Here is a 23,263-nt window from a genome sequence, read left to right on the forward strand (position 1 = left end):
TGGTAAACTTAGGGAATCATGGAGAAGAGTCTATATATAGTAAATTATACAATTAGAATCTCTAAATATTAGGAAAGATAGCTACAAATCTGGATTGGTTAAATCTTTTCCTTTCGATAGAATAATTCCCTACATAGCATAAAACAGAGCCTAAGCATTGGCATGAAAAGTTTGTTTTCTATATGATTGAAAAAGAAAATCCGATAAGTGTGATAAGTGCATATATTATAGACTTTATGAAAACTCACATGTCACTATTAGTCTTTATGTAAATGATTTGTTGATATTTAGTTTGAATATACATGTTATAACTAAGACAAAAATAATTCTTTGTAAACCATATAGATATGAAAGATCTTGGTGAGGCTAATTTCGTTTTGGGTATGAAAATCACAAAATAGGCGATGGCATTTGTCTTGATCGGTCACATTATGTTGATAGAATGTTGAGAAAATATAATTATTATGATTATAAGCATGTCGCTGCTCCTTTTTTTACTATGAATAATGAAAATGATGTTATTAATCAAAAGGAATATGCTAGCATAATAGGAAGCTTGCATTATGCAACTGATTATATTAGACAGGACATTGCATATGTAATAGGGATACTTAGCAGATTTACTAGTAAGTCAGGGAGAGATCATTGGCATGTTATATAGTGTAAGGTACCAAAAATATATGTGTTCTTTTATAGAAAAGAAAAAAAAATCCCTCTATACTTGAAGGATTTAGTGATGCCGATTGGAATACTTTGTCTGTAGATTCTCTCTCTACCACTAGTTATATTTTGACATTGAGTGGTCGTAACATATGTTGGTAATCTAAGAAACAAATCATTATTACAAACTCAACAATTGAAGCTGAGCTAATAGCCTTGGCATCGGCAAATGAGGAAGGAAATTGATAAAGGGATTTACTATTTGAAATTCCTTTGTGGAAAAACTAGTTCTACCTATGTTAATTCATTGTGTACCACTACAGAAAATGGGAGAGTACATAATAATTATAATGGTAAATCCAGACCTATCAGGAGAAAACACAATACTCATGTGGGATCTTATCTAAGAAACGACTTCATTAATCTTGAATATGTGAAATCTTGTGACAATCTTGCAGGTCATTAACAAAGGCCTTGTCAAGAAGAAGAGTCTGGAGCACGTCGAGGGCATGGGATTGAAGTCTCCATAAACAAGAGCCATGTATGAGGATACCCAACCCGGGAATTGCACATCCTTAAAACTTGGTTGAATGGGAAAAAATGAATCATATAGTGGTGGCAAAAATGCACGATTTATTTTATCTTGTTTTTATTGTCCTTATGGTGTAAGTGCATTTCTTGTAATGTTTTTGAAGATTGAGTTGTCTTAAATAACTCTTAATGAGATGTATTACTCTTATGAGTGGGATGCAAGTATTACAGGAGCACTCTTGATAGATTTCACCTATATGAGTATGGAGGAGGGCCACTTCCTATAAGAATTGGGCTTATTCTCAAATACACTTATGAAACTGGTATTAGCAGAAGGTATTATCGTCCTGACTATTAAAGTTCATATCAACATCTAGATTGTTATGTGTCGATAGTAAATCTTTATTTCCCTTAGTAGTCATGAGCACATAGACTCTAGAAACGTTTTCGTTTCGCTATGTGAAGGTTCAATGCAGAGCACACCTTCTTGATGCATAATAGTCCCTCTTCGCCTTGTAATCTTTTTACATTTTTTTAATATAATAAATTAGTCGGGGAATGGTGGTGCATTTTAATATTTAGTTTATCCATTGCACTCTCTTTTAATAGGTTTTTGAAGCTTTTGGAAGTTAGGAAAGTAAAAAATGAAGAGGTTGGAAGTTTGAAAAATGAAAGATGAAAAGGTGTAAGTTGCATGTGTATGGCCATGTAACCTTCATGTGTTTTCTGACACCTCTTTATTTTGGATGACCTATTTTTATCTATTAATAGGACCATCTTTGGTCATTCATCCATCATCACAACAATCGCAATTCTCTCATATTCTCTTTTTACATTCTCACTCATGTTTATGCGAGATTATTGAGCAAACAATGATGTTCTTTTAGTGGAACTTTGGGATCAGCTACTTGCAGAGAGTTTGCTTGAGCTACACGACGAATAGTAGAGCTGCATGTCCTAGAGGGGACAAGTCATAGAGAAATTCCACTACACCGGATTCTAGGCTTTGCCAACTGCATAGAGCTTGAACCTCCTTAAAGAGAGCAAGATATGTGCTCCTCAGCTACTCAGTCCGTCTGTTGTTGTTCTTTCCATATTTATTTTGTAACTCCAATTTTTTATTATTATTACAATTTCTCCAACACTCTTCTTGGTCCGACATTGCTTTTAGGTCATTTTTAGGATATATCATCATTGGTCTCTATCTTCAATATCATATGGTTGTACATGGTGGTAGTCTTTACGACATAGTAGTTCTTACCTCTTGCAGGTTTTATTTTTAGTTGAAGTCGTTTTTCAAATTGCTTCTACAAAAATACAAAATTTAATCATCTCAATGGAAAATTCAATGTTAAATGACTTTTTGGATTCCTAATACTTAAACTTCTCACTTGGAAGCACCCTTGCCTGATACAGGTGCAGATGAGGTTGTCGACCTTGTCAAATTGGTTAATTCTGTCTATGGTAAGGAAAAAACTGCAAATGTCTTTGATGTGGAGCTCTTGAGGAATCATAAATTAGAGAAAGGTGCTGCAATTGGGGATGAGTTGTGTTGAAAAAACCCCAAGGAAGAGACCCATGAAGACTAAGTAGAGAAGATGATAGAGGATGTGATGAATAATCAATTTTTATTTAGCTAGCCTCTTTATCCTGATTTTTACCTTGAAGATCTGTTGAGCGGTTCTGCAGAGGTTGTTGGGAAAGGAACATTTGGCATTTCATACAGCACAACACTGGAAAGTGGAATCACTACTGTGGTGAAGAGATTGAAGCAAGCAAAAATTACAGGTGATTAAGTTTAATTCATCAGAAAACGGAGATCTTTGAAAGAACGAGGCACAAAAATATTGATAATGTAATGGCATGCTACTGATCAAGGCATGAACATTGTGTAGTGAATGACTATCGTGGTGATAGTGTATCTGCCATGCTACCCAGTAAGTGAAATGCCATATTTCCCTTTGTGCTTATGACCTATGGCTTTGAAATTACAAAATTGTTAGAGGAAATCAAGTTACAAGACTGACTGCAACACCATCCTTCTAAAAAAATTCACAAGTTTCTTCGGTCTTTCTTATAGGAGCAGTCTCAGGTAAAGCGATTATCTAATAGTTTTTATGGATTTAGCTATGTACAATGAATTTAGAAGAACTAATGAAATATGGACAAGATGAAACTAATTTTATCTTTGATTCATATTATCATCAATAGTTTATAGCAAAACTCCACTGAATTTTGGCGTTATCAGATTTATTTGCAATGTTGATTGAAGTCTTGGCTACAATTTGACATACAAGGTTACTTAGTAAATGCCTTTAGTATTCTCAAAGATGGCTAGTAATGGACGAAACTTGGGGAGAATCAGCAGCCTAGGAGATGCTAATTTTAACATTTAGTGGCTGCAGGGATTTTTAACCATAAGCTTACCTGTAGCAATAGAATGACAACCATTTCTGGATGATATTTTTTAAAATGATTATAATCTTATGAATTTTGTGATCTTTCCAGGAGAAAGACGGTGTAACCAGATTTCCTTAGGAATAAAGTCAGTGGCGGACGCAGATATTTTGAGTTGGTGGGGCACAATCAAACTTACAAAAGACATAGATTTACGTTTATCTTGAACATCACCAAGTTTACTATCCTTTTTATTTCCAACATCATTTCATTCTCTTATCTCGAATAATCATTTCATTAACATTGTGATCATCAAAAGAAAATGCACATTTACGTTTAAATTATTTTTCTATCATAATTAATGAATACAATCAATTCAAGTAAAAAATAAATAAATACAAAAATCACATCAAATTCTAAATATTATATCATCAACTACATTCCAGTTCAAACAAAGAATAAAATCACAACAAGAATCCATTACTATAAAATCGCCTAAACAAGATTGAAATTGGAGTACTTGATCATATCCTCAATTCCATTTAAAAAAAAATCATCAAAAAGAAATAATTTCCCAAATAATGAGGCTTCAAATCTGATTTCTGAAAGGGCAAAAAAAAAAAAAAAAAAAAAAACACTGAATTTTCAGTTGACCCACCAGGACCCACTGTGGGTCCGCCAATGAATGAAGTCAAAGAGAACATCTGAAGGGATTTTACTTAATCAGCTAGTGCTATCGCAAATATGCTGGGAGAGTTTAGATATTATGATAATATGCCAATGTCTAATACGTATGATTCAAATGTGCACTTGAAGAAGAATTAAGGTGAACAATTTCAAAATTTTAAGTATTTTGAAATATTTGGATCTTTTTGATACACAGAAATAGGACAAGACATGATATAGCTTGCTTGCTATTGGGAGACTTAATAGATATACTAACATTCCAAGTGAAGAAGATTGGACCACACTAGAGAATACTTAAATATCTGCAAAGTACATCAAATTGTCCTAAAAGTCATGGAAGTTTTCCAAACGTTATTGAAGGAGATAGTGGTGTGAACTGGATAATTGATAATATAGATATTAAATCTACTACACAATATGTGTCCATGTTAGGTGGTGTAGCCATATCTTGCGGTTAGAAAAAATAAACTATTTTCTCGAGGAGTACTTTAGATTCAGAGTTGATAGTATTGGATACAAGTACTAATGTTGTGTCTTAGAGAAGCATTATTTAGATATACTGTTAATAGAGCTATTTGGAGACATTGTGACCGTAATGCTGTAATAGAGTTTGTTAATCAATCTCACTTAAATAATAAGATGAATAGGCATAGCCAAGCAAGACACTAGTCAGCTAAGGCTTTACTTAAGAAAAATGTGAATTCTCTCAATTTTGTGAGATCTAAAAGAATTGTAAAGAAAACTTAATGGAAGCTTTACCCAAAATGAGTGTTGGTAAATCATTGAGGTTAACGGATGTAAGCCCAAGAGATAGTTACCTACTAGAGTCCCATGAAAAGGATTTAATGAGTAGAAACAACATGGACTATTTGATCGTAACAACACTAAATTATTTGTTCTAAATCCTATAATGGTAGTCAGGGGCACAACCAAGATATTAGTTCAGTGTGGACAAAATTCTATTAACGCAACAAAAAAGAAGAAGAAGCAATAGGTTGCACAGGAACTGCTAAACCTTATCATCCTCTCCCTTTCTCTTCTTCGTCAAATCGATTGCTTAAGTACAATGATTAAATCAATCCAGAATAGGCAGATTCTAATTTTTAGAATAAAAAAATTTAATGATTCTCCCCATTTTTCACTTCACGAAATTCATCAATAAATAGCATCAAATTTATATCACACAGTAAATATTTCCTCTACATTTGGTGGCATGCAACTAAGGCATCTGAATCTAATTTCCCAAAAGTCAATTCAAATTCGAAATGAGCTTTCCAAAGTCCAAATCAAGCCGACCGATTTTCCGTTCAAAAAAATCTGCTCACCTATATATACAAATTAATCCATCTCTCTCTCTCTTTCTCTCTCTGTATGTGTGATATAATATTACATAATCATTTACCTGAACGCCTTCAGAAGCAGCAGAAACAAGAACAGATGAGTGATCAGAGTCCAACATTAGGAAAAGGTAAATTACGAGTGTGAAAAATGAGACTGCCATTCTAGAAATATCGATATAAATCAAGTACTCTGTCAAGACTTGAGGTCCATCTTAATAAAGTCAACCTTATGAAGAGGAGTGACTCAAGATCTATTTAAATTAGTCAATATTTTGGTATTTAACCGATGTGGGATTTAGTCCCTTAACATTTCCCCACAAGATGGTGACTCTTTTTTAACAGAACAATATTGAAATCCGCGTGCTCATTTTTTTGAGACTTAATCGGATCGAATAGCTCGTCGGAATTTACTGGACTCTAATATCATGTTAAGACTTGGGGTCCATCTTAATAAGGTCAATCTTATTAAGAGGAGTGGCTCAAGTGCTATTTAAGTTAGTCAATATTTCAGTATTTCACCGATGTGTGATTTATTCCCTTAACATACTTTGCCAAATGGTGAGTTCAGATCAGAACAGGAAGACGAGTGTTAAGACTCCTATAGACTATTCAGGTAGAACTCGATTTCTAGTCCTCCAGCTCTATTTGATCATCCTCAGTCTGTTCATTGCCTTGGTCAACGAGCTTCATGTTTCCTTCGATGCTAACCCCATTCTCAAGGGTCGAACCCCATTTCACCGCTTCACCTCCCTGAAAGCTTCTGCAGTTCTCTTCTGCTTCCTCATTCTGGACAACAGTGGAGGAGGGCTACCAGGCTTTACTTAGGGGGTTAGCATAATTATACATACATACATACATACATACATACATACATACATATACACACACACACACACACACACACACATATATATATATAGAGAGAGAGAGAGAGAGAGGGTTTGGGCCTTTGGAGTTGGGCCCAAAAGTTCAATGCGGAAAGAGCGCGGCACTGGACTTCATTAGGCTCGGCCCCTGATGATAGTGTTAATGATTGTGATGTTAAGGAGGGTTTTGACCTGAATGAGTATCCATGCTGGATTTCTTGCAAGGTGTTACATTTTTTGAAGAACTTACCCATGTAAGAGGTTTCATAAGAATGTAGATGTAGAATTTGGCTATTCAGTAAAGTCTTTTACTAGAATCAAAATAGAGGACATGATCATTAACATCCCACTATGAACCTAAATAAATATTGTGTGTGGGGGCAATTGAAGTTTTGCCAAAGGGACCTAATCGGTAATTTTCAAAATTTATTAGTTGGTTTGGTACATTTAAGAGATGAACTTTGAAGGCTCGACCATAAGTTAGTTTAAACTACCAAACATAAGTTGGTTCAAAGTGGAATTCATAAGTGGGTTAAAAGACCGAAACGTTAAGTCATTTTAAATCAAAATAATCTTTATTTCAAACATACAACAAGTAACTGGGTTATAGTGTAGTGGTCATCTGGATTCAACAAAAATAACCAAATTAGAATCATTATCCAGATGTTCCACAAAAAGGATCATCCCATAACCATTTTAATTACATTGAAACGGGAGATGTATGTTATAAGAGAAGGGACACTATATAAATCCCCTTCCACGTCTCGAAGCCCTCTCTATCTCTTTTCCCTCTACAAGTTTTTGGTTTTATGCGTTAATTTTCAAAGAAGACTGAAAAACAAAAGTGTTGTAGTGTTGGAGGTAAAGTTCCGGTTGTTCAATCAAAGAAACCACCAATTCCATTTCAAACGGCAAGTTAGCAATATATGTCTTTGTTTTTGCTCAGCAATCTACGTGTGATTCTATATGGATATCCTATTTTTACATAAAACTTAGAAACGGATGGTTAATTCAAGAACCAAATAGTTAATTCATGGTCATAATCGGTATCTAAAAGCAAATGGATTCTTTGGAACCATAAGGATTCTTCGGAATCAAAGGATTTTTCATGTAATCCATTTACAATATAATTATGGTTTTATTTATGTAAATCATGTTATAGTCGGTTGAATGATCTAAAATGAAATATCCTATTGAGTATTCACGTAACCACTCCTTCCCTATTCTTCACTCTACAGGTTAAGGGATTTGAGGATGATGGTAGTTAGCTTGGATGCAATGGAATGAAGGATGATGAGAGTAATCAAGCCAAACATGAACTTTAAGGTTCTAGTGTAAAATTATCATGTTTAAGATATGATTTAAATTTATGTAAGAAGTTAAGAGAACATGGAAGATTGAGATATATTTAAATAATACCTTTCATAATGAAGTATTGGAATATGTTCTAGATATCTTGTGAGTAAAATTCCGCTTATGCTTTGAGCTTAATTGAAATAGTATGGACTGAGGTGGGCATGAACTTGTATGGTAAATATGTTAGAAGTCCTTAGTAGCTGAAATGTGATTTCTGTCTGATTTTCAAATAATTGCCGCGTGATGCATTCTTCAAATTTTTGGACTCTCCGATATGCCTATGCTTCGTGTGTCCATAGAACTTGGAATCACATTAATCGGAGGTATGTAGAATAGTTATGATATTTTTAGGGTGTTGTGCATGTTTACTCGAGAGCAGATTTTTGCTTGCAATAAGTTGACAAGTTGAGCGCCTAAGAGATTAAATTAAATTTTGAAATTTTAAAATATTAAACTCATATTAAGTTTTTGATCTTATGAGAAAATTCATAGTAACCTGAGTTTGTTTGGTATGTCAAATCAATGCTGACTTAATACAGGAAACTAAAGGATCGAAATAGGAAATGGATGTATATTTTATTAGAAAGTCATATCTTAATATTCAGGATGCTATAGCTGGATATCAGCGTCCAATGTTTAAATTTTCTATAGACTTAACATGGCAAGTCTCGTTTAAATAAATAAAAAAAAAAAAAGGAAAAAGAAAAAGAAAGATCCTTTGGCCTCATGAACGGACAAGAAAGATTATTTATTTATTATATTTTTTGTGTTCATTTCTTAAAGATAAAATGTATATTACATTATGTTGATGAATGAAAATGATATTACTTTTAAACGAAATTTAAGAAAGAGATGAATTAAAATCTCCTGAGTACTATGCATCCACCAATCAATTGCATCCCTAACCTAGGCACTTCAAAGTTTATGAAATGCTATGTTTTTACGGTTATGATCTCTCTAAGTTATGAAATGTGCAAATTTATATTCAGTTTGAAAATATTTTAACATTTATATGTGCAAGGATGAAATCAAATAAGTTAAAGCAATGTTTTTTTTTTTTTTTTTTTTTCAAAAGTTAAGTATTGTGGTTGTGGGTAACTGATGATCAGAAGAAACCAACCAACCAACTAGAAGAACGAGAAATTTTATTAGTACCCAAACACTATGATTACTTAGACTTTGCAGTTGATCTTTCTCTTGATTTGGAAGATTATGTGCGAAGTTCCATGAGCATTGGCGGCAAGCAAATAATGCAGGTTAGCAGATGATCGTAAGGCTATACGACGCCTTCTCAATACTTTAGCATCGTGCAAAGTGTGCAATGGTAAGTTGTTGCTTTAAGGAGTTGGAAACAATAAGTCCACTGGCTAATCCATAAGATATTGAGTATGTAGATTTTTGGAATGCTTTTATAAACTATTAGGAAAGTTACTTTGGAAGATAGTCTCACATATAGGTCTAGAGTCATCCATGACGTCAAACGATGATGGACAGCCGAGGATCAAGAAGAATATTTGGAGGAAGATTGAAGCAAAGATGAAGAGAGCCTATAGATAGACTAATTATCATAAATTTTTTAATCTTTGTATCGTTTTCTTTCTTTCTTTTTTTTTTTTTTTCATGTCTTTTAGAGTGCTATATTTTGTTTCTTAAATGAGTTTTGTTTGTAATTTTGAGTGGAACTGCGGATTTTTCTTCATTAATTATTCTAGCATGGTGTATATACGTCTAATGGATGGAACTTATGCAACCATAAAGGAAATTGATAAGGGATTCGTTTCAAAACAATTCAGGAGTTGGGAAGGCAAAGTCAAGCTTTATTCCCACAACGTAACCTGAGACTTTCCTGACCTATGCTTCCGTCATTGAGACGTTCAGAGGTATAAACCACCCTACTTAGATGACGAGGGAGATTCGCTAGTCTAAGGAAGTGAATGTGGAAGCTGGAGAATATTTTCGGGCTTATATGCTCCTCAGATGCATTAAAGGTTTGAGTATCAGTTTAGAGAGAGACTACATGTACAATATTTTACTCACATGGGGTGGGCCCGATGTGAGTATTTTGGAGTACATATTGCAAAAATCATTAGTTTAAGTAAGAGGGGAACTGAGAAACATTTTCCACATGCATTTATAGACTCAAAGGAGATGGAGTTTCTGTAGCTTAAGACAAGAAGCATGTCCGTAGCCAATTATGAAAGGAAGTTTGTGTCGAGAATTTACTTAACATGCACAGATGGAAAACAATATTTTAATTTTCAACAAAGATCTTCTTTGTGCTTAGAAACTGTGATAAAAACTATATATTTGTTAAATTCTGTAAATTCCTTTGCATATCTTGAATGTAAACAATCACGATCTGCAATCCATAATTGACTAATTAGTAATTATCTAACCTTCAATGAAAATTTACATGGAGAACAATAATGAAAGAATTATGGTTTCTCTTTTCTTCTATTAACAAGATAATAATTATGTTGTGTTTTATTTTTTCAAACCCTAACAACTTGTTCATAGTGGGCTTGGCCCATCTCATAAAATTAACTTGGTCCAATATTTAATTTATTAATATTATATATAAACATATTTCAAATTTCTAGCAATTAAGTTTGTCTAAATTAATTTAGACAAATGGGTCGGAACAATTAAATAATTAATTAATTTAATTAGCAAAATTATTTAATTAAAATCATTTTTAATTAAATACCAAATTAGAGTCCAACTCTAATTTCAAAATTATAGGGCAAAACTATCTAATTAAAATTAAATTCTAATTAAATACCAAATTAGAATCCAACTTTAAATTCAAAAAAAAAATTTAAGGCTGGAAAATTTAATTAAATTCAAATTCTAATTAAACATCAAATTAGATTCCAACTCTAATTTCAATAATATATAAGGGTGAGATAATTTAACTAAAATCAAATTCTAATTAAATATCAAACTAGAGTCCAACTCGAATTTAATTGAATTAACATTTTAATTAAGGATAAAACTTCAAAATAAAATAAAAATTCAATTTATGATCAAAGTTTAATATTTAAGTTAAAATCCAATTTTAAATCTAATAGTCAATTTTAAATTCAATTTTAAATGGGAGTCAAGAGTAAAATTTGTGTTAAAATCAAATTTATGGTCAAAATTGAATTTAAAATTAAACCCTTGAAAATCTAATTTAAAACCTTTTTCAAATTTAAATTCAAAAAAATTTTGAAAATTGCAATCTGACCCTGCTTTTAAAATTATAATTAAGACCTTCTAATTTCGTAAATTATAGAATAGGTCTTTATTTCAAAGTTGCAACTTGACCCCCTAAATCAATATCCCAAACCATTAAACCCTAAAATAACTTTTCCCATTTGATCTGGTGGTGTCGACAATCATCGTGAAGGCAGCATCGTTGCGATTGAGTAGCACCATGAATCGGTAGCAACGACATATGCTAATGCAGGATAACAGCAGTGATATTGTATTTGTCAACTAAGACGAGCGCCTTTGATATTGAAAGCGACGACAGTTGTCTTTGAACGTAGCGTCGATAGTACGAGCGCACGATGGGGCCAAGTTGCTATGCTTCTTGACTTAGATCTTGGCGACGATTGTTGTTGTCGACTATCATTTCCATATCCATTGTTCAACCCGAAAGAAAAATAATTTTTAGGATAATTTTAGCAAAAGTCTCAAACCTTTGAAACACTAACAGACTTTTCCTAAACATTTGATTTGTTGCTGCCGTCAATCATAACCTTTCCTAACATTGTTGGTGGAGCCTTTTTGAACAGTTTTCATCCACAATTCCATCAGTTGACCAAAAATTTAACCTTGACCACAATTTTAATATTTTAAAAGGGGGCAAAAGAATAACTTTCTATTATCACACGAATAAGAATAATTAAACTAATTAAATTAAAAAATAAGAAAATAAAAAAATAATAATCATCTTCTTCCTCACCATCTCCTGCCTCCGCCGCTGTGCCAACACATCAAACATGGCCACAACAAATTCTTTTGATTTCGGCATTCATATCGTATTCATCAAAGGAGATTACTTTGCCATCTTCTTGTACACCTTTGTCGTTAATTGTGTCTATCATTATCCTTGTTCCTTTATGCGTTAATTTTAAGAGCCCAACCCCAGTAAAATTTAGTTTGTAGTGTTTACTTCGATTTAGTACTAAAACTAAGTCTGGTTTGTGCATGTATCCAAGTTCTTGGTGTAATTTTCACACCATATGGTATCATAGCAATAGGTTATGCAAAATCTATGTTTAAACTATGCAAAATCGAGTAGAAAAATGCAGAATCGAAGCTGTGCAGAAAGTGGGAAAAAACTTATTGAAATTCAATTTACTCAAACTTGCAAATCCAATTTTTAGACAATCCAAGGACTTGGTGGTGAAACATAGGACATATCCCAACTTTTGACATCGAGGTGTAGCCATCGGTCCGATGCAAGATCCCATATGCAATGACTTTCTTCATTTTGTAGCAGCGAGAAAACGATCTTCTGGGAACGTGCTAAGCACATTTTGTTCTTGGAGGCTCTACAAACTTGGCAGTGGTGTTCATTTTCTTTTTTCAGACAATATTTTGGTTTTGAACCATTTTTCATTTAGTTGTTCAGATCCTAAGCTTTGATGTTCACGTTTCTATAGTTGTTGGAAGCTTTGGTGCGAACAATGTTGGTCCTAATGTAGTAAATTCACATCTCTCATTATTTATGGACCTATAGATTTGGGTTGTTTGATAAATTGGCTTAAATCTTTTAAATTCCAGCATTAGCAGATCATCATGTAGGTTGGCCATTAGGATTGGAGTTACCGTGTGGCGTAACCATTACCTATTGCTAGAATTTAGGATTTATTTGTCCTATATAAAGTGTTAAGTCTAAATGGTAGTAGTCACTTATTGATTCTTTGATATAGTTGTCAATTAAGTCACTGTATGAGACTTTCATTAAGTGAGAAATTGTTTTGTTGGCATACCTCTTTGTTGTAGTGATGATTTCGTTATAACTCTTGGACTTTATCCATTTGAACATTTTCTTGATATGGGATCTCGAATCTCACCAAATCTTGAAAATCTAGAACAACGTATAATATGCCCTTAAGGCTACTATGTGTGGTCTAATTGTGCATTTTTTGCATTTTAGTTGATTTACAGGCTAAAATGACAACACATTTTGATTTAGGAATTTTCAATAAAAGGTAATTTCTCTATTTGGCAATAAAAAAAGAAAGGAATTTTGGTCCAACAAAATGTTTCAAAAGCTATAGATGGTAATTTTTCTACTGATTTGTCAAAAAAACAAAAAGAAGAATTTGATAAGCTCACTTAAACCTCAATTTTTTTTACACCTATCGATGCTATTTTTTGAAAAGTTGGTAAACTTAAAACTATCAAAGGACTTTTGAAAAAGTTGTAGGACTTCTATTTTCTTCAAACTACTTTAAATAAAATCGATTTATGCGATAGGTTTTTTATTTTTAAAATTGATTATTCGAAGGATCTTGATCACAATTTAGATGTATTTAACAAACATATTCAAGATATTGTTAACTATGAGGAAACGGCATCTGAAATCTCTAATGCCATAATTTTGTTTAATTTCATACCTGGCACTTATAAAGAGTTTAAGAATGTAATTAAGCATAGTAGGGACACCTTAATACCTGGATTGTGCTAGATCATCTTAGAAGTGAGGAGATGGAGATTAAAGCTAAGAAATACGATAAAAAAAGTTGTGATATACACATGATGAGGGATAGAACACGTTTTAGAAAATCAAGCAGTAATGACTCGAGTGATAAGGGTTGTAAATAGAATAATAGAAGTTGGGACAAGTCTAAGTTCAGTATGAGTGGTAAGCGATGTTATAATTGTGGCACGTCTAAGTCCAATATTAGTTGCCACAGCCTAAGACAGTTACAGAAGTGCGGATTTTTTTCATGGTGATCAAGCCTAGAAAACCTACTAGACTCACTAATCTAATCCCTGCAATTTTCAAGATCCGATGGATCGTGCTTCACTCAAACCTATTCACGATATTTTGGAATCATCTATCTCATATGGACTATCAAGAACACCTTATTCTTATACTCTTCCTGTGCTTCTAGTCCAACCTACATCAATCTTCAGCAACCTTCAAAAGCTATTGAGAAAGTACATTCTTGTATGTGTATAAGAAGTAGGTGTTTTAGATTATGTGCTTTTGATGTTTTTCCCATATTGTGGTTGATTGATCTCAAGATATAGAATGATAGTTTTATCTCCAAAGAAAGTTATGAAGGAAGAAGTAATGATCAACCACCCAATTCATGAAGTAGGGCTTGTGTATTTATATTAGAGAGGTTTTGGAAGTATGGGCTGGATAAAATTCTTGAAAAACACAAAATAGGATTTTACATGTAACACCGTCTCTCGAGCTCAGGCTAGTGACAAGCAAGCAACAGTGTGTTGCTCAAGCAAGAGCTGGGTGACAATGTTTCTATTTTTTCCACTCGAGTAATAGAACACGCAATAGGCTAACATAAATTCGACGACTCTTTCCTCCTTGCTTCAAACTTGAAATCTAAGATAGCTAGTTCATCTATATAACATTCCAATTGACTCTTCGACTTTTACAACTTTTTATATTTGTCATTTTGTCTAAAAAATTGCCAATTCAATTAAATCCCTACAAAACTCCCCCTTTGGCATTCTGTAACAAAACTATACAATACAAGTCAAGGAAGTAAAAATAAAAACTAATCAATTCTCCGTTAAACCTATTTTCAAAAATCATCAGCACAAATACCAAGTGTAAAGGCACATTATACTAGAAATATAACAATTGAAACACATTATCATAAATATGTTGGTTAGATCGATAAGTAATACTAATGTTAATCAAAACACCATCTAAAACATTAATATTACAAAACATCAAAACTAAAATTAAAAAAAATATATATGCATTATGATATGGAATGCTTTGTCTCTCCCTTACTGTAAACTCTCCCTAAAATGCAGCAATGTAATTTCTCTATAATCTCTTTCTCCTCCTTTTTGTCACAAATGACGAAGGAAATTTTATCAAAAATAATTGAACACCAACATATAATAACTCAAAGATGTGGTTGACAGCATGCACAAGCATAATCAATGATCAGTAAATTTTTCCACATATTTAGTTCAAGTTAAAATGGAGTAAATTGTATAAGTGACTCATATATTTAAAGTGTCACTAATCCTTTGTAAGCAAGACTCCAAACCTTAATTTTGTGAGAAAGGACATGATTAACATCACTATTAATAAGTTTATCCCTCTACTTATGAAAGTCAAACTAATAAGAGCATATAGGACATATAACAAAAGCTCATTTTGCATGTATATTACTATTTTCTCCCACTGACTTTGAGCACATATATATATATTTTAACACATTTTCTAAATTTGTAGGCTCATTATTTTTCTCATCAATTTTTCACATCTTATGTTTAGGCTCTTCTCCATTACACGACGAAGATGACCCATGTAACGAGTTTTGTGCCAATTAACCCAAGTCGATTAAAGTGGGAATGTGTTGTAGGATATCTGGATTTTAAAATTACCATAGAATTAAATTGGGCTTTAACGATATATTTTCCAATTAAAATGTTAGGACAAATAACTTTAATTGAGAATATGATTGCGTAATTGATGTTGATTGATCCGAACCAATCGAGGGAATTTCAGTGCTTCATTATTTCACACATTGATATTTACAATTCATTCAAATTGATAAATTGTTTTTACACAAATCACAACAAAAACCCTAACTTTTGATCTTTTGAGTAGTTTTCTCATCTCTCTGTGGATACAACACCCCAAAACTGTACTATAACTTCCGCATTAGACTTTGGGTGTAATCAAATTTTGACATCTTTGTCGAGGAGACGTTACAAATAATTGAGGGAATCTCGAAAAAATGGTGACTTTGTTCCTCTTCTACATTTTTTCAATTAGTTTAGTTTATTTTCTTAGTTATTTTGTTATTTCTTATCTAGTTTCATTTTTTTGTATTTTATGAACAGGCATCGAGATGAGCTGGGATGATTCATTGTGAGACCTCAACCAGTGTTTGAATCACTTTCTAACCTTTTCTTTGATACTACATCTATTGCAACGAACACTACATTACATAACATAATGTCTGATAGTGAGCACAACGATGCGTCTTATAGGACTTTGCGTGATTATCTGCATCCCACACGCACATTCACACCATCATGCATAATGTTTCCACCTAATATGCCACGCATGGAATTAAACAAGGAATGAGTCAACTTCTTCCCACTTTTCATGGACTTGACAGTGAAAACTCATACGTATATATTAGGGAATTTGAGGAAGTGGTTGCTACTTTCTACAATCAATATGATACAACGGATGCAGTCAGGCTAAAGTTTTTCCCATTTTCACTTAAAGAGATAGCAAAGAGCTGGCTTTATTTGCTGAGACCATGTTCGATTGGTATTTGGGCTAAAATGACACAAGCATTCTTTAATAAATACTTCTCCCATCATAAGACTAGTGCCCTTAAGAAGCAAATTTCATTTTTCACTCAAAAGGATAGTGGAAAGATTCAAAGAACTACAAGCCCTTTTCCCCTCCCTCCATGGATATGAGAGCTAGCATAGAGTGAGTTACTTTTATGAGGGATTAACACCTAGGGAATGTCAATTTGTTGAAATGATGTGTATTGTGAATTATTACAAAAAGATTCAAATGAGACTATTGAATACCTAGATGACCTAGCAGAAAAAGCTCATACTTGGATTGGATTGGACCTAGTGCCACTGAGAGTACTAATAGGTCACGACCCATTGGAAACCCGAATAGCACAGGTATTTATCACCTTAGGGAGGAAGATAACCTTAGAGCAAAAGTAGAAGCCCTCACTAGAGAACTTGAAGTCCTACGTGCTAAGGATTTAAAATCCACACAATTTGTTTCCCGTGTCAAGCTTTTAGGGTCCTATTTTGTGTGTGGTGGAATGGATTATCCAACACAAGAGTATGCCACCTATGCTGAGATGAGGAAAGTCTATGAGGAGCACTGCAATGCCTTAGGTACATATCAAAAGCCCTATGTTCCTTTCTTTGAGACCTATAATTCGGGATGGTGGAATCACCCCAATTTCAATTGGAAACCTAAAAGCCAGTCAAATAGAGCTCACACTGTACCTTCATACCAATCTATGTTCTCTAGGAACTCTTTAGAAAACATCCTACATGCAGGGACGGATCTAGCCACTCGAGTGAGTTAGGGCGGAGCGTTGAGCAGCCATTGAGCGATCTATAGCAAGATTGTTTATTGATATTTATTTAATTTATATTAATAGAATCTTCAATCAATATATAAATGCACTAAAATATAAAAAATTATATACATATAAAAATATAATTCTATACAACCCAAAATAATAAAAAATAAAAATATATTTTTTGAATCATATACACACAATCAAGTTTCAAATTTTATGAACTTAAACGAGACAAGATGAAGTTTTTACGTAAAGAGTGATTAAATGATCAATACAAGCTTTGAGTTTAGGCGAAACCTATCCAAAATATTTAAAACGGTGAATTTTAGATATATTTTTTTACCTTCAAAAAGGAAATAGTCTTTCGAACACTTAAAAAAATAAAGATAAGCATTTAAAATTGTTCAAATTTGAATTAAATTAATAAAATCTAACAATAAAAATATATATTATAAAGCAATAATTTAAGTCGATAAATTTTTAATACAGTGATTTTTAGAGCTATTTTTTACCTCCAAAAAGAAAAATATTTTTTGAATTGTCAAAAGAATAAAAATCAGTAATTAAATTGTCCAAATTTGAATTTTACAAAATAAATTAATGAAAAAAGTCCTAATAAAATATATATTATGAAATAAAAATTTGAGTTGACAAATTTCCTAAAGAAATTATTTTAGAAACAAAAACTAATAATATAAAATTGTTTAGTTATTATTTATTGTGTTAAAACTCAATAGAAGAAGTGGAGGTTAGAACTCCATGCCTCTCAAATACAAACCTAACTATTTACCATATGAGCTATAGTAAACTCTAATTTTATAGAGTTATGAAATTAGGTAAAAAATTTAAAGGACAAAGTTGGAGGTGAAAGGAATCGAACTCCATACCTCTCATTTGCAAAAACAAGGGCACTACCATTTAAGCGACAACCACTTTGTTGTGAATGGATTGAACATAAACATATTTATTTTTTACACTTCATTCATATGCAGATTTTTTTTCTTACCGGAGCCAGCATGGGCGGCTGCGCCGGCTCGCCACGTGTTGGCTCCGTCCCTGCCTACATGCATTCATAGAGGTACAAAGTAAACCCAATTAGAAGTTTGAGACAATAATTACCCAGATTGTTGAAGAAAACATGGAAATAAAATCTCATATATCCAAACTAACTAATGCCTTGGCTATAGGGGAGCAGGAAAAATTTCCACCACAAGCTCAACCGAACCCTAGAGGGCAACACATGGTACAAACTTCAGGGTCCGGAGAAAGCAATCTTAGAGAAGTAAATGCCATAACCACTCGGTTTGGTAAGGTTATTGAACCAACTCCCAAACCTATGGAAGATGAAAAGGACCTTAGCAATTCAGAAGAGAGTATCTATAGTGAGGAGGTTGTGAAAAATCCCTCTAGAGTGCCTTACTCTCAAGCTCTCAAGTCTACCTCAAAATCTATCGGCCAACATAGTAAAATCCTAGAGCACCTAAAATAAGTAAAAATCAATCTGCGTCTCCTACATGTGATCTTCCAGGTCCCCAAATATGCTAAAGTCCTTAAGGACTTGTCTACTGTAGAAAAGGAAGCACCATGTCAAGAAGACTGCTTTCTTGACCGAGCAAGTGAGTGCTATGATAGAGCAGAGGATCTCACCAAAGTATAAGGACCCTGGTTGTCCTATTGTATCTTGTGGCATAAGGAACCATTTGATTTCACAAGCTCTTCTTACTTAGGGGTTAGTGTCAACATCATGCCTTATACTATATACTCAGCGTTGGGCCTAGGTGAGATCAAACCTACTACAATGGTCCTACAATTAGCTGATTGGTCCACTATTAGGTCTAGGGGTAGTTGAGGATGTGCTAATACAAATTGACAAATTTTGCTACCCTGTGGATTTTTTGGTTTTGGATGTGAAAGTAGATGTGAATGTTAACTCCAAGATTCCCAATATTCTTGGTAGACCTTTTCTTGCTATAGCTAACACTCTTATCAATTGCAGGAATGGTTTAATGAAACTATTTTTTGGAAACATAACCTTGGACGTCAACATCTTTCACGTCACGAAACAGTCTTAGGAAAATGGTGAGTGCTATCAAACATACATGATTGATGCACTCTTTGAGGAGGAAGCACATGCGCTTATTGACCCCGACCCTTTAAATTCTAAAATTCTCGCAGGGCATGATAATGGAGAATATGCTGATATTTGTGCTACTTTTGATTATTTTCAGGATTATGGGACACCACCGGTCCAATAAGTTTAGTACAATACGCCGAAGGTTGATAACATCCTAGCTGGTTGTGGGCTAAAGAAACAAAAATTGGGTCGAGCCAATGACAATAAACAATGGCACTGCTTGAAGGGCAACCCAATGAGAGTTCTTTTCCCTTCTTTTATCTCATTTCTGCATTTGTTAGGTTTCTCTGCATCACATGCATTATTCACTGCATTCTAGTTTATTTTCATTTTCTGCATCACATTTTCCGTTGAGAACTTTCAAGCTTCTTTTACTTCAACTTAGGTTGATTCACTTCAGTATTCAGGTGACATCTTTCCCTACCTTGATTTAGCAAACATATTTTTGCATTGAGGACAATGCAAATTTAGTTGGGGAAGAGTTAACTTGAATTTTGTTGTGAATTGCATACTTTTATCGAATTTTGATCTAAATTTTTTTTAAGTCCTTAATTTGCTACATGTTTATTTTCTTGAATGACAAAATATGCCACCAGGAATTAATGTTGTTGATGAAAGTTTAGATGTTGAGACACTTGTTGAATCATTTTTGTGTACTCATGCCTTGTGGTAAGATAATGGTTTAACACATGTAGCTAGAAGAGATTCTTGCTAAAGTTTTCATGTGAGGGCTGGTGAGGATTGAGAACTACAATACACTAAAAGGGCAATGGGCGTTCATTGATTTTGTGAATTGGAAACTCTTTTAAGAATAACGTTACATGGTTTGTGGTATGATGGTTGATTACTTAGGAAATGATGACAGTCAATTTAGGATTGAATTTTAACCTTTCAAGCCAATTTTCTTTCACGAATATGAACCTCTAGTAGCCACTTTTAGCCAATGCACACACATGTACAACATTTTTCTTCATGCACTCGTGCTATCCCTATCCCTCCACTTTGGAGTGAGACCTATACATGTATTTGCTCATCTTTTCACTTCCAAGTGTGTAGTAGGTATTGGAGGTTTAACTGTGAAGAAAAGGAGCAAGGAGATGATAAGAGTTGATAAGTGCTCAAGTGAAGTGATAAAAGTTAAAGAAAAAGAAGGAAAGGTCATTCAAAAAAAAATAAATAAATAAAAACAAAATAAAAAAAAACAAAGAAGAAAAAAAGAAATTTTTTTGATTGATTTTGGGAGTTGAAAGTAATGAAGAATGTGTTGATGTGATCCATTGAAAGGCTTGATGCAACACTTGGCTATGTGCTTGGAAGTTTTTGAATCATTAAATCCCTCATTTCATATAGCTTAATTCAAACTACATTACAACCCTTTACATTGATTGCTTTAATCCCAAGTATGGTTGTGATAAGAAGTGAATGAATTCTTATTTGGTAGTATGCCATCACAATATCAATGTTTTTTTGTTGCTTATTCATAAATATTTAATCCTCCAAGTTATGAGTGTATACACTTTCTCAGCTCCATAGAAAGAAAACCGCACTAAAACACTTTGATACCCGTGACTTATAGGGTGAATCTTTAGCTTGAGACATACTTGATGTTGCATATGTTAGGGTGGGCGGTAAGATGGCTATGGCTTGACACACACTCACGCATTTGGCATGTGCTTTTGATATCTTGATGATAATGGCATTGTTAAGTTCTTATGGTGTTGAGTTTGGAAAGAACATGAATTGCAATTAAGTTGGAACTCCATAATTTCACTTGTATCATAGTTAATCATTCATTTGCCTGTTCTGTATTGAATTGCTATGGACTAGCAATAAGCAAGTTAGGGGTGTGATAAGAGTGTAAAATATTATATTTTTCCCTTTTAATTATTGCATTTGTGTGATTATTTGATACCAAAATGAACTCATTATACTTATATTTTGATTCAAGTTGTATTTTGGTAGAAAAGGCGGAAGTTAGAAGAAAAGAGCCAAAAAAAGGACCAAGGTGGAAGAAAATGAAAGTTCGGGGATTAAAATGCAAATACTCCAAATTTGTATCTAACCTTAGGATGAAGATTCGAAAGTGTTAGAGGTCAAGTGGATGAGAAAAGAAGTTAAATGAATGAAATATCGTCAAAGTTTGATCACACATCAATTCCCAATCAAAAAAAGTTACGCACCAACCCTTTTTGACATGTCAAATGATCAAAATTGAAAGATGACATGTAAATAAAATTGTAGCCCTTTGAGTTAGCTTTCCAACACAACTCGATTCACCTCAATCGAACATCGGGAGGAAAAGTTATAGCTAAAATACTAAAAACTGTCCAGTGGAAAAAAAATTTTGAACTATGCGGTCGCATAATTCAAAAACCATGCGACCGCATAGAGGGCTCTAGAGATTTTGAGGCAGCAATTGAGATGTTCTATGTGACCGCATGAGTTTCTACTATGCGGTCGCATGGTTCATTTCTGAGGTGAAAATTTCAATTTCCTATTTTGATGCAACCACTTTTGGAAACGCGGTTTAGGCACAGTTTTAGAACCCTATTCCGTCCCAGAACGCCATTATTCCCTTCCAAGCATAATTTTCTCTGGTTTTTGGCTCAAGAACACTATAAGGAACTAAGGGATTCGGTGAAGTCACAAAGAAACTCGATTGGTATCAGTGATTTTAACATCCTTTTATGCATGTAATTCTAATTTTCATTGTTAAATGATTTGAAGGTTTGGATTTCCCCTTTTCATGAGATAGATTTGTTATGGATTCTGTCAAGCTTTTTCTATTGATTAATCAAAATAATTATTGAATTTCAATTCCAGCATTATTATGAGGTTGGTTTAACGTTTATTAAGTTCCTCATAGATTCAATCATGTTTTGTCTATTGTGTAATTAAATTATTCGCTAAATTTCAATTTCATGCAATCTTATTGGTGTGATTCTTAACCATTATATGCCTTATGTATATGCTTGTTTTTTGATCTTGTTTCAATAGATTAAAGTGGGAATGTGTTGTAGGAAATCTGGATTTTAAAATAACTATAGATTTAAATTGGGCTTTAATGATATATTCTCCAGTTAAAATATTAGGACAAATATCTTTAATTGAGTATATGATTGCGTAATTGACGTTGATTGATCCAAACCAATCGAGGGAATTCCGGCGCTTCATTGTTTCACACATCGATACTTACAATTCATTCAAATTGATAAATTGTTTTTACACAAATCACAATGAAAACCCCAGCTTTTGATCCTTTGAGTAATTTTCTTATCTCACTGTGGATATGACACCCCAAAACTGTATTGCAACTACCGCATTATACTTTGGGTGTAATCAATGGCCTTGTGAGATTATGTCTATAAATATGACTATAAGCAACAACCCATCTATGTCCCTAAAACTAATAAGTGGAACTTATTTACACTGTAGGATGCACATGACATTTACAAGCGTTGAGATATATGTTCATTAACTTAATTAACATGTATCAGTAGAATAACTTGTGTTTTCACCAACTCGACAACATATAATCTATGTCATTTCCATCATTCTTTGTGACATGGTCAACTTTTCTATGTTATGTACGTGTGAGAGTCCATTTTTCTGTTGGGAAAAAAAATTAATATAGATAAATATTTTGTGACATGTCATATCCAAACTAATAGAATATTTAACCATGCTATAAATCCAAATTTCTACTTGTTAAGCTCTCAATTTCCACCATAATTTCTCATTTACCCGAAATTGATTAAAGAAACTAAAAATACTACAATATTCTACTATCCAAGTAGAACAATTTCGATCTTAAACTCCCGTAATCAACTCACATGTCTCGCTTAATCAGTTGGTCAATGTTGGTCTAAAACAACAATTTTGAATCAATTTTTAACAATATTCCACATGAATGAAAATTAATACGAAATAGTATGCAAACACTAAAGAGAGTTCGAGCGAAAAGCTTTTACATCGAAAGAGATGCCTATGAGTTTGAAAATTCCT

Source organism: Olea europaea, unplaced genomic scaffold, assembly GCF_002742605.1.
Source record: "Olea europaea var. sylvestris unplaced genomic scaffold, O_europaea_v1 scaffold3166, whole genome shotgun sequence".
NCBI lineage: Eukaryota > Viridiplantae > Streptophyta > Magnoliopsida > Lamiales > Oleaceae > Olea > Olea europaea.